The following is a 13,371-nucleotide window of genomic DNA, read 5'->3' on the forward strand; positions in this document are numbered from 1 at the left end:
CTTGACTACACCTGCCTCTCATCTGGGGGACCCAGTGTGCCAAGGTAAGCCCCATAACTTCAGACTATGTGCTTCAATCTGGGCCTCTCCTTCCCCAGACCAGCTTGGAAAGGTGGCTGATGACAAATGAATGGACAGCTCAAATGCACAAACATCATTGCATTCACAGCAGAGGTCATCAGTCAAGAGTCCTCTCTGTGACCTCTCTGATGGGGGGGTGGGGGGTGGAGGGCAGCCTGTCTGAACACATCCAATGGCAGGGAGCTCACTACCTGGTTTCCATCTGCCTCCCCACAGTAACCCGTGCTTCTCAGAGCCACTCAAGCAGCGGCAGGAATGCGGGCCCTTCCTCACGGGTGCCCTGGAGCCCACGGGCAGGATCTACATTCCCCCATCTCTTCCATAGCGCAGTGCCTGCCCAGGAAGATGGGACCTCCAGGAACTGAGGAAAGACAGGGTTCTCTGCCCGGCTTAGTGACATGCAAACAGACAAACCGACACTGTCACAGTCTCATCCACCGATCACGCTCACCCCTGTGGCTGCATCCTGGTGTCAGAAGCACCTCCGTGGTGAGCCTTGTCCAGGTAACAGGGGGATTCACCTGCACACTTTAGGTACAGTGATGGAACTCCTACCCAGATTGGATGAAGTCTAAAAGTGTTCCTCAAGCAGAAAGCCCAGGGGAGATGGTTTCAGGTGAAGCTGGATCCAGGGTCTCAAAAAGTGCTCCCTCATGCATCTTCTGCTCCTGCCTCCACTATGAGACCAGTTTTACCCCTTGGATAGAAACCAGCAAGTGGCCCCTGTATCTTAAGGGCTGGATGCTCCGACTGGACAGGCCTGGGCCATGTGGGAGAAAGGCGTGGTTTCCCAAGGAGAACCCAGTGTATGTTAAGGAGAAGGGAGAAAGGGGGTGGAGCAGGCACAAACAAGGGCTGCGTCAGTACTACATTCTATCCTGATGACCACGGCCAGTAGCCACACATCTGGACAAAAACAGACGTGGCAGTGCGGGGAGGAAGGAGTGGGCAGGGGCACAACCTCAGGGCAGGCAGTGACCCAGGGGCTCAGAGATCCCATGTGGGTGTGATGGAGAGGAAATGGATGGGCAAGATGGGGGTGGCAAGGACGGAAGACAATAGCCCACTTGTCCTTCCCAGCCTAGTCAGGGTCATTTTGCTCTCTGAAGGTTTTTGCGTCCACCCAACTAGTCCAGGCGAGGCAAAAGAGAGTTTCACCTGTCCTCTGTCTCTCTGAGGTCCCTTAGAGAAGCCACTGCCTCAGCCTAACCTATGGACCCTTTAAGGCCTCATTCCTTTGAGTCACTCTTGGGAAGTCCTTCCTGAAGTCTACCCTGAGTTTCTCCTGCTGTTGGTTACAAATTAACAACTCTGCCCTGAGCCTCTCCAAAAGCCATCTGTTCCCACCTGACCTCCACGTGGCAGAAAAGGGAAGACCTAGGATGGCGCCTATGCCTTTACAGCACAAGAGAAGCCCCAGAGCTTTGAGTCATCCAAAATGACTCCTAGTTAACCCAGGTCAGAACCCCTGGGTGCTCATTCTGGCGTTTCCTTATACTCCGGGGACCACTACACATTCCCACCTTTGCTTACTGAGCCTACCCTGCCATGTCCCCACATCTAAGGAAAGTCATTAATTTATTCGACCATTTATTTAACAAATATGAATCGAGTACCTCCTAAATGCAAATGCCATTCTGCCGTTTGAGTACCGGGGCCACAGCTGACATCCTAACATTCTTGCAGGAGTCAAGAATCAAACAAGAAATGAAAATTAACAAGATGGTTTCGAGACAGCTGTAGCTGCCAGGAAGGAAATAACACGAGGAGGTGGATCCTTTCCGGGGATGGTCAGTCAAGGAAGGCTTCCCCGGGGAGGCAACATTTGAGCTGAGATCTAACGGATGAGATTCAAGCAGGCCAAGAGGACAGGCGTGTTTCAGCTGGGTCCTCCCGGGACGACGTTCTGGGATGGGGAGTCCAAGGAGTTCGGGAAGATAAGGCCAGAGAAAGAAAAAGAGTGGGGAAGCAGGATGGGCCAGAGAGTCTCACCTTCCACGACAGCTCCTCTGAAAAGGTCAGGTGGACCCAGCCGGGAGCTCTGAAGCCCAGGTACCGTGTGCTCGGGGACCCTCTGAGCCTTGACGAAATGAGCACAGCGTAGGCTCAAAGGCTGAGGCCGATTCCTGCTGCTCTAGGCGGTCAGCTCCCTGCACTCTTTGCCACCGAACAGCGTGTTCTTTCTTGAAGGAAGATCTACGGCCGCCACCAGGGCGGTGCCAATCTTTCAGGAACAGAGAGAAAGCCCGCGTGGCTGCAGATAAAGCAGGGGCAGTAGGAGACGGCGGGCGGGTCAGTTTCCCGTTTGCGCCTCCAGGTGGCGCTCCATCTCCCGCCCCGCGCCCGGCTCCTCCCGCGCCTGGGGAGCCCAGCAAAGAAGATTAGGAAGGAGGAGGACGAAGGAGGGCAGTTTATTCCAGGATCCTTCCCCGGGAGTTTTTTCTTTTTTTTTTTTAGGGGAGGGGGGAGGGCTGTCCTTTCGTTGAAGGCACCTGCTCTCCCGTAACTGCACCATTCTGTCAACCTTCTGGGCCCGATTGGTCCCAATCTTGCTTCCGGCCCACTGCCCCCCTCCCCACAGTCCACCCACAGGCTTTGTATTTAATACCTTCCTCGCTAAGCTCTCCTTGAATTCTCCTCCTCCGAGAGCACCAACTGCTCCCTCCTGGGCTCCTGACTGTGGGGAGGAGCTGGCCAGGAATCTGTAGACCTGGCCTGTGTTTGGGGTCCCAGCAAGAAACCTCATAGGGTTTCCCTGGCCCCAGGAAACTGGCCACTATGCTCCTCTAGGACTGAGTGTGTTGGCACACTCGTGTTTCTCCACATCTGCTTCTCAGCTGTCTCTGGGACCAGAGGGAGAGACAAAATGAGGGAGGTCTGTGACCTCAGGTGGAGGATCTGACGTCTCAGCTAAGTCTTTCACTATCAGTCAGGAATCTCAGGCTGCACGTGACAGATAAGTAACCAAACCAGCTTCAGCAAAATAACAAACCACATGCAAATTTAGGAGTTGGGGGCAGTGGGGTAGGATATATTGATTCACAAATGCAAAAGCTCAGGATCCTCCGGCTTCAGGCAGGGCTGGATCCACGGATGCCACCAGGTGCTCAGCATCACCTATCTGCCCTCTTTGGGGCACCTTCAGCCTTAGGAAGCCTCCATCCTTAAGGGCTTTTGCATCTTTTGCATCACACCATTTATAGCCGAAAGTGTAGCTGCATCCCAAGTACCTCCAGTGAAAGACCCGGAATTAATTTTCATGGGCTCCAGTGGACTCATAAGCCTCCCTCTGAATCATCACCTAACCAGTAATACTCAATTCACTTTTTAGCCAGGCCTGGGTCACATGGAGTCAGGAACCAGGAAGCAGGTCACATCCACTGAATCTCATAGACCAAGAATTGGGGAGAGGAAGTTCCCCAAAGGAAAATGAAGGGGAGAGGCAGCTACCAAGAGCAGGAGGACAGGGTCTTGGGAAGGAATAAACAACATGTGGCCACTACCTCCCCTGGGTCCGGTCTTCTTCTGTTAAATCTCTCTCATCCTTGTTTTCCCTCTTCAGTGATACAGATTTCATCTCAGTGCTGCCACACTCCAGCACCTGAAACAGTGTTCATAAAAGCTTTCCTGAATGAATGAAAGAATGGCAGAAATCAATGCCATATCCTGGTGTTACCTAATCGTTGTTGTTTAGTCGCTAGGTCGTGTCTGACTCTTTGCAACCCCATAAACTGTAGCCCACCAGGCTCCTCTGTCCATGAGATTTCCCAGGCAAGAATACTGAGTGGGTTGCCATTTCCTTCTTCAGGGGATCTTCCTGACTCAGGGATCGAACCTGCATCTCCTGCATTGTAAGCAGATTATTTACTGCTGAGCCACCAGGGAAGCCTGTCACCTAATTGAGACCTGTATAAATTTCCCAATGCTTCTGTAACAGAGTAGCATAAACTGAGTGGTTTAAAATGCCAGAAATTGGGACTTCTCTGGTGGCCAGTAGCTGAGACTCTGTGCTCCAATGCAGGGGGCCGGGATCAATCCCTGGTCAGGGAACTAGATCCCACCTGCTGCAGCTCAGACCTGGCACAGCCAAATAAATTTAAAAAAATAATAATTTTTTAAATCAAAAATTTATTTATCATAATTCTAGATAATAGAATGATCTATTCTATTATAGGTTAGAAGTTCACAATCAGGGTGTTCTCAGAACCACGCCCTCCTCAAAGGCTCTAGAGAAAACTGTTTCCTTTCCTCTCACAACTTCTAGGGGCTCCTGTCAGTCCTTGGGATTCTTGGTCTTTCAGCTGTGTCATTTTAGATTGCACTTCCATGGTCACATGTGTGTTTCTGTGTGCAAATTTCTGCTAAGAACACCAGTCGTTGGATTAGGGCCCACCTTAATCCAGTATGACCCCATCTAAACTTGGTGATTTCTACGAAGACTTTCTTTCCAAGTGAAGGTACATTTTCAGGTACTGGAGGTTAGGAGTAGAACACATCTTTTTGGGGGAACACAATTTTTTAAGGGCTTATTTATTTATTTGGCTGTGCCTGTTCTTCGCACACAGGATTTTCAATCTTCATTGCAGCTTGCATTCTCTTAGTTGCAGCATGTAAGATCTAGTTTCCTGACCAGGGATCAAACCCAGGACCCCTGCACTAGGAGTGTGGAGTCTTAGTCACTGGACCACCAGGGAAGTCCCGGGGGGGACACCAGTTATACATATTAAGATTGGCTAAAAGATGCTGCAGTAACAACCGTATCCCCAGATCTCAGTGGTTTTTTAATGTCAAAGTTTGTTTTTCCACTTACCAAGTCTGCAGTGGTAAGTGGGACTGGTTGCTTTCATTTTGTGGTTCTGCCACATCACCATGGGGCTCTCAGGGTTACCACAGCTCCCAGGGTGATCACAGCACGTCGCCAAGGCAGAGACAGCTAAACGGATGCACAGGGGGCCTGGAATGTATGGCATGTGCTCACCAACAAGTTCACTACCACTAGATATTTCCTATCCTCCCTTAATCCCCTGGGCCTTAGTCACTGCTGGGCACTGCCACGGCTCTGCTGGTCACCATGAACACCTGTTTCTGCAGCTTTCAACATCTCTAAATGGTGTTAGGGAAATTAAAATGGAGGAAGTCTTGTTCAGACTTCAGAAGCAGGAGAGCAGTCCTCTGACCTTGCTTCTGACCGAGCCGCCTGGACACTCCCGGGATTCTGTGCCTGCCTGCAAGCTCAGGAGTGAGGCAGCACTTTAGATAGGGAAGGGAGTGCGTCTTGGAATCCTTGAGCCCCTGAGGGTCTGACCAAGAATCCCAAGGACTGACAGGAGCCCCTAGAAGTTGTGAGAGGCAAGGAAACATTTTTCTCTAGAGCCTTTGCAGAGGGCGTGGTTCTGGGAAGACCCTGATTGTGAACTTCTAGCCTCTAATAGAATAGATTAGACCAAACCCCTGGGGTCTAACGAAATCCTAGGACTCACAAGGTGAAAGAAACAGCATTGTGAAAACATGAAAGTCAAACCAGAGCTGCATTTGGGGGAACGAACTGATGATGCTATCAGTTTGCGGCCTGATATTATAAGTGGGAACCCCCAAAACAGCAATTTGAAGTCTCACCCATGGCATGAACACACTGCCCGGGACCTTTTCCCATCTGGGACTCCAGATTGCTATTAGTCAGGACTTCCTAGCATGCTATTTAAGCCTGGATGTTGGCTGGCCCAATTTGTTGATGTATATGCTGTTACTCTTCCCTGTGCTTCCTATTTCTCTTCTCTTTTAATGATTGTATATTGAAATTAAGCTAAAGAATCCTCTGTTAAATATTGAAATTATGTGTAATAAGTGGTTTCTTTTGTTAACGAATCTTTTGAACCTGAAACAAAAGAAAAACTTTTAGCAAAACATAAATTGGCAACATGAGCAGTATTCATGAAACAAAATGCCACTCTTTAAGAAGAAAGAGGTTAAGATTAACGAAGATTTTATTCCTGGATGGGAAGATTTGCCTTACTGCTCGTTAGCTACTGAATGGGGCACATCCATTGGATTGTGTGAGAACGGAGACCCCAAGTTAAAGCAGACTGAAGCTTTAGAACTTATTGATTGTTTGTGGCTCATGCAAATTGAGAAAGGAGACGAATGTAAGGTGCTGAGTCAGAGGGGCTGGATCCTCCCCTCTGCCTACCGGTAAGGTACACAAAACCAAATTAAAACTGGTTGAAGAGAAATTAAAATCGGATAGAGTCATGCAATTTACAAGGACAACTCCTCATGTTACTTGTCGAAGTAGCTGACCAAGTCTCCACTTTCCAGTCAGTAGCCAGAAAAGCTGCTGTCAAGGTTGTATAAGTTAAATAGCAAAAGCAGCACTTTCAACATTAGCCGATGAACAAAAGGAAAGTTCATCTGGCGATAGCTAAAGCAAGAAGAGACTGGGACCCCGAGGCTTGGGATGGAAGATTAATCCCTCCAAAATCCAAGGACCTACTTAGACTATAAAGCTTTTAGGAATACAATGGGCTAAAGGACATAGGCTTTGCGTGAGTGGTAAGTTGCTTCAGTCATGTCCAACTCTTTGCCACCCCATGGTCTGCAGCCCACCAGGCTCCTCTGTCCACGGGGATTCTCCAGGCTCCTCTGTCCATGGGGATTCTCCAGGCAAAAATACTGGAGTGGGTTGCCATGTCATTCTCCAGGGGATCTTCCCTACCCAGGGACTGAACCCACATCTCTTACGTCTCCTGCATTGGCAGGTGGGTTCTTTACCACTAGCACCACCTGGGAAGCCCTAGAGAGGTTTTACCTAAAGCTAAACAAAAGATAATTGAATTTTAAAACTCCCCAGGCAAAAAGGAGACTCAAAAATATAAAAGGCTATTTGGTTTCTGGAGACAACATATGCCACATTTGAGTCAGATATTGAGTCCACTTTACAAAGTAGCTTAATGTGATGGAAGTTTATTAAATAGTTAGGCCATTTCCAAATAAAATAAGATGCTAAAACTTTAATTACTAAACACTGGCTTCCTCCTACAGAGAAACTAATGATATTTTGGACTATTAATTGTCAACTAAAAAAATGCACAAAGTGATAGTTCTGAGTTAAGTTTTATTTGGGGCAATATGAAGACCGCAGCCCAGGAGACAGAACCCCAGATACCTCTGAGAAACTGTTTCAAAGAGGTGGGGGGGAAAGGACAGTGTATATGTGATTTTGGTAAAGGGGGGAGTACAAACATTCAGGCACATATTTTTTGTACAAAGTTTCTGCTGGTCTCATGAAGCATCTGCTACTCATGAGAAACAATCACTACTTTGAACAATTTTAGTGCTTTTCTAGATGGGAGGAGATAGAAGAATTGAGCTCATAAAATTAGCTCCTGAGAATATCTAACTGACCAAAGACCTGTCCTACCAGTTTTCCCAGAGCACAAAGTGCCTCATTTCTGCTCTCCACCTTGAACTCCTTCAGGGAGTTTTGAATGTCAGCGGCTGCAGTGGCACTTGATTTAATCCTTGTAGAGGTAGAAAGCAAGCCACCATGGCAAGTGCCAATTTGTGGTTGACATAATGAATATGTTAGGTACCATCCTGAGAACTTCTCTATAAGCAAGCAAATATTTTTTTTTTTAGAAATTAGCACTGGTATTTATGTTCACCAATCTATAGAATGCTAATATAAAGGACAGTTCATGGTTGCTTAAGGAAAGTAGAATGTGTGTTTTTAGTAAAGAAGTTATGAGGAAGGGAATTGCATTTTGTTAAGGGAAAAGGAAGTAGGTGAGACTTACAGATGTCTGTTTTTGAATGGGAAAATACAGTTGTGGATACAGAAAGTGGTAAGAAAGGTTTGTGGAAAGCAGACCCCGAGAAAAGAGTTCCAGGCATAGTACAAGTGTTCTTGCGATGTTGAACTGCCTTTGATAACACATTTTATTTTCCTCTTAAGTGATCTGTCCTATATTTACCTTTGAAATCTTTTATTGTTACTTTGGCTGAATGAATAAACTATTGTTTCATAGTGACCTATGATTTTATATAACTGAGTAACTTAAACCCTTTGGTATTTTTGAGAGAACTTACTAAAATCTAGTTCTAATGAAGCTCTTTTGTCTGTTTGCCTGCTTGGTCGCTCAGTCGTGTCCAATTCTTGGCGACCCCATGGACTGTAGCCTGCCAGCCTCCTATATTCATGGATTCTCCAGGCAAGAATACTGGAATGGGTTGCCATTTCCTTCTCTACGGGATCTTCCCAACCCAGAGATCGAATCAGCATCTCCTGCATTACAGGGAGATTCTTTACTGTCTCAGCCACCAGGGAAACTCTGAAGCCCTTTTGACCTCTAGCTAATTTTGAGGGTGCTTCAGAGGGGCCTTGAGGCATCCCAAAGAAAGATATTAAACTAATTAGGTTCATTTGGTATGTTAAAAGTACATGGGAAAAGAAGTCAAAGTGTTAGTCACTCAGTCGTGTCTGACTCTTTGCGACCCCATGGACTATAGCCAGGCCTCCCTGTCCATCACCAACTCCCAGAGTTTACTCAAGCTCATGTCCATTGAGTAGGTGATGCCATGCAACTATCTCATCCTCTGTCATCCCCTTCTCCTCCTGCCTTCAATCTTTCCCATTAGAGGGCTGCAATTGCTGATGACTGTGACGTTCTAGTTTACTGATATGGCAGGAAATACTCCATTTCTCAACACAATATTCCATTCACAACAAACTGTGGAACGTTCTTAGAGAGATGGGAATACCCGACCAACTTACTTGTCTCCTGAAAAACCTGTATGCAGGTCAAGAAACAACAGTTACAACCAGACATGGAACAACAGACTGGTTCAAAATTGGGAAAGGAGAATGACAAGGCTGTACATTGCCACCCTGCTTATTTAATTTCTATGCGGAGTAGATCATGGGAAATGCGGGGCTGGATGAATCACAAGCTGAATCAAGATTGCCAGGAAAAATATCAACAACCTCATATATGCAGGTGATACCACTATAATGGCAGAAAGTGGGAGGGAACTAAAGGGCATCTTGATGAAGGTGAAAGAGGAGAGTGAAAAAGCTGGCTTAAAACTCAACATTCAAAAAACTAAGATCATGGCATCCAGCCCCATCGCTCATGACAAATAGAAGTGGGAAAAGTGGAAGCAGTGATAGATTTTCTTTTCTTGGGTTCCAAAATCACTGCGGACAGTGACTGCAGCCATGAAATTAAAAGACGTTTACTCCTCGGAAGAAAAGCTATGACAAATTACATTCTCTTTGAAAAACGGTTATTGGCTTCTGACTGGGCTTTGATTGATACAGAACAATTGACTATATACTGTAACATTACGACCTCAAGTGCCAATCATTCAATGAGTACAAAGTTCACCCAAAACCCACAGGATTGGGCAAGACAGGAGTCCAGCACAATAAAATGGAAATGATACATTCAGGACCAAGCCAAACCTGAGCCACATGGGTTCACTGCATTACATGAAAGGATTTCTTAAAGTCTTACAAAAGGGCTCGAGCAACAGGCTCTAAATATGCCTGAGATAACTGAGTTACTTGTAAAATGGCAAATGCCCTTTGACTCTTTAACTGTGCAAGAAAAATAGCATGTGTGATTTAGTGATGGATCAGCTAAATATATAGGATCCACTCACTATTGGAAAGTGGTGGCATATAATCTGGTCACTACTAAATCACTGACAACTACTGGGGAAGGTAAAAGTAGCCAATTTGCCAAGTTTTATGCTGTTTACCAGGTATTAAAGAAAGAAAATCTAACTGAATGCCATGTATACACAGATTCTTGGTCAGTATCCAATGGATCGGCCACCTGGCTTCCCCTATAGGTAAAGAGTAACTGACTCTAAAGAACTATGGGGAGAATTATGGTCTGACATTTGGGAAATTGTTAAAACTACTAATGTTTCAGTCTTTCATGTAGATGTTCACAGGGTTCCAAATGCTACGGGACGATGGTATAACTCTACTAGAGATGAACAAGCCTGAATCCAAGCAGTAGAAGTCTATCCAGATTCCAGTGACTTAAAAGGTTTGACTCTGTGGGCACACCAAAAATGTGGCCATCTGGGAGAAAAAGCAACATACAGACTATTCTTCAACTAAGCCTGTAATGTGGATTGTCATTCACACCTCAACCTTCAAGGATATGCTATAATTAAAAGAAAAATATGAGGGAAGCTACTGGGGAATCTTCAGGCTAGAGAAACATGAGCCAGACCCAAACTCAGGATAACTTCTCCGGCCCTGCCAACAAGGCCTGTCCTTCCTTAACTTTGACTTTCTATGGACAAAATTTACCTGTTTTCTAGATTACACAGCACTGCTAAAGATACAGCTCAAGCCTTGAATATAAGTATTATGTGCCAATTTCATGTGTTACTTTAATAACTGTACCCACTTACTGATAGACAAAGCTACCTAGGGACTGCTATGTGGACCAACTTCTCACATTTGAGGAGCCATGCTTATTGGAGTACTCCACCAACTATTGTGAATGGACTATCTTCCCTAAATCCTTTAATATGTTTTTTTAAATAGCCCCTCAGTTTATATGTATTGTAACCAATGATGTAGAAACTACTTCTATGTATCAGTTAGGAACCCCTTTTTCCAGAAGCCTAACACATGTTGATCATTTATATTGAAAAGGGACCACCTATTATTTTCCTCCTATGAGAACTTTTTATTAAGGACTCAGATGCTATTTCCTACTTTGTCTACTCCTAATATTAGATTTTCCTTAAAACTTCTATGTAAAATTTTGCAAGGAACCAAAGAGTTACAAAATTTCACAGATAACTGTACTTGTGCCTTGATAGAACATTCTATCATTACCACTATTGCTGCCAGTAAAATAATGGAAGTAAGAGTTGATGTATGAAAGCATACTTCTCATTTATGTTGAAACTTTTTTTAAAATTTATTCATTTTTTATTGATACATAATGACTTTACAGAATGTTGTTGTTTTCTGTCAAACCTCAACATGAATCAGCCATAGGTGTACATATATCCCCTCCCTTTTGAACTTCCCTCCCTTCTCCCTCCCCAGAAACATTTTCTTTAATAAATCCTCTACTGCTCAAAAATTGTTCTCTGCATTGTTTAACCCATTACTTGTGTCTTTGGTCACTTTATTTCTGTTGACTGTCTGCAACTGTTACTTGACTTATAGAATTAAGAAGACTGCTCGTATTATCTTGCCTTATTCCTATGCTCTTTAACCTAAATAATCCCAAGGTTGACTTTTAGGGAAATTAAAATGGAAGAAGTCTTGCTCAGGCTTCAGAAGCAGGAGAACAAGCCTCCGACCCTGTTTCTGACCTGCCTGGACACTGCCCAGATTCTGTACCTTCCCTCAAGCACAGTAAGTCAGGCAGCATTTCAGATAAGAAAGAGAGTAGATCTTAGAATCCTTGAGCCCTTGAGGGTCTGGCCAAACCTCTGGGGTCTAACGAAACCCTATGACTCACAAGGTGAAACAAACAGCATCGTAAAAAGGTGAAAGTCAAGCCAGAGCTGCATTTGGGGACACAAACCGATGATGATATCAGTTTGAGGCCTGGGATTATAAGCAGGAACCCCCAAAATAACAATTTGAAGTCTCACCTGTGGAATGGACACAATGCCTGAGACCTTTTCCCATTTGGGACTCTAGATTGCAGTTACTCAGGACTTCCCAGCACACTGTTTAAGTCTGGATGTTGGTTGGCCCAGTTTGTTGATGTCTATGTACTGTTTCTATTTCCCTTTTCTTTTAATGATTACATATTGAAATTAAGTTAAAGACTCCTCTAACAAATATTGAAATTGTTTATTGTGTGTGACAAGTGGTTTCTTTTGTTAATGAATCCTTCAAGCCTGAAATGAAAGGAAAACTTTCCACAAAATAAATGGGTACCAAGCCCCTACACTGGGCCCTTGGAATGCCAAAACTGAACAGGTTGTGAAGAGGTGTGGTCAAAGCTGCTGTGTGCCAAGAGTACCCAATGTCTTACAAAGGTCTGGGGGGGAAACAGTAAACCTCAAACAGGGCAAGTGATGTAAATGAGCAAGACTGGGCTGAGTCACATGTGAGGCAATAGAGAATGGCGGGGACTGTGGCAAACCAAAGCCCACACCTCATCTAACGAAGGCAGCCACTGTTTGGCTTTAGCTATCATTCCCACGTGGAAACTGGCACCCAGTATTGATGGGTTTGGGGGAATTTCTGAAAGAAAACCAGAAAGTCAGATTTTGACATGAAGCTTCCCAAGTTTCAAAATGCTGTTCAGGCGGGATTCAGCCCACAGGCCACGAGTTTGTAAGCCCTGCTTTAGTGAGACAACTTTTTCCATTTTCACTCCCAGCTCTCTGCTCTCCAACTTGGCTCTCTGGTAATCCAGAGGATATGGACCTGAGCCAAATGGGGCTGAGCCAGGAGGCAATCCCCCTCCCCCATTGACCTCGGACTCACCCTCCCCAAAACAGGCAAGGCTTCTCTCTGGGTCAGGACGATGGGCCAGGCTCCCTCCTGTAGGGTGAAGTCCCTCCCAAGGGGTTCCTTACAGACTGCCTTCTGACCAACCAGCAGGGCATGCCTGTCAGACAAGCCTGTACTTGTCTGAAACCCACTGAGACCCAAGCTGCAGAGGCTTTTCTGGATCTTACAATAAAGACCAGATTCATCACCCTGACTTCCGACACCCTCACAGGCCGATTGTCACTGACCTTTCAGCCCATGATGTTGCTCCTCACATTGGTCCCTGCTGCCCCTCACTCCCACCTCCTCCCCCTCCCCCACTTCACCCCCAATTTCCAGACAGAGGGAACTTACTGTCCTTCATCTCTGGACCTTTGTAAATGATGTTCCCTAGACCATGAAGATCTCCTGGAGGAGGGCATGGCAACCCACTCCAGTTTTCTTACCTGGAGAATCCCCATGGACAGGTGAGCCTGGCAGGTTACAGTCCATGGGGTGGAAAAAGGTCGGATAGGACTGAGTGACTAAGCGCAGCCAGACCATCCAGCACCATCCCTCCCACCCCCAACCCCCACCTAACACTTCAGCGGCTTCAGATCCCAGCCCGGAAGTCACTTCTTCCAGGAAGCCTTCCCTGACCATCTGTGCTAGTTTAGGGACTGAGGTCAGGTATTCCCACGCCTGCTGAAGATTCCCATCACAGCTTAGCACGTAGTGAATTCTCCTTCCTGGGAGAGGAAGGGGACGTTCCTCAGTGACAGGGACCAGGACTGCTGGGTTTCCCAGTGAATATCTAGCACCTA

The sequence above is a fragment of the Dama dama genome, chromosome 4, assembly GCF_033118175.1.
Source record: "Dama dama isolate Ldn47 chromosome 4, ASM3311817v1, whole genome shotgun sequence".
Classification (NCBI taxonomy): Eukaryota; Metazoa; Chordata; class Mammalia; order Artiodactyla; family Cervidae; genus Dama; species Dama dama.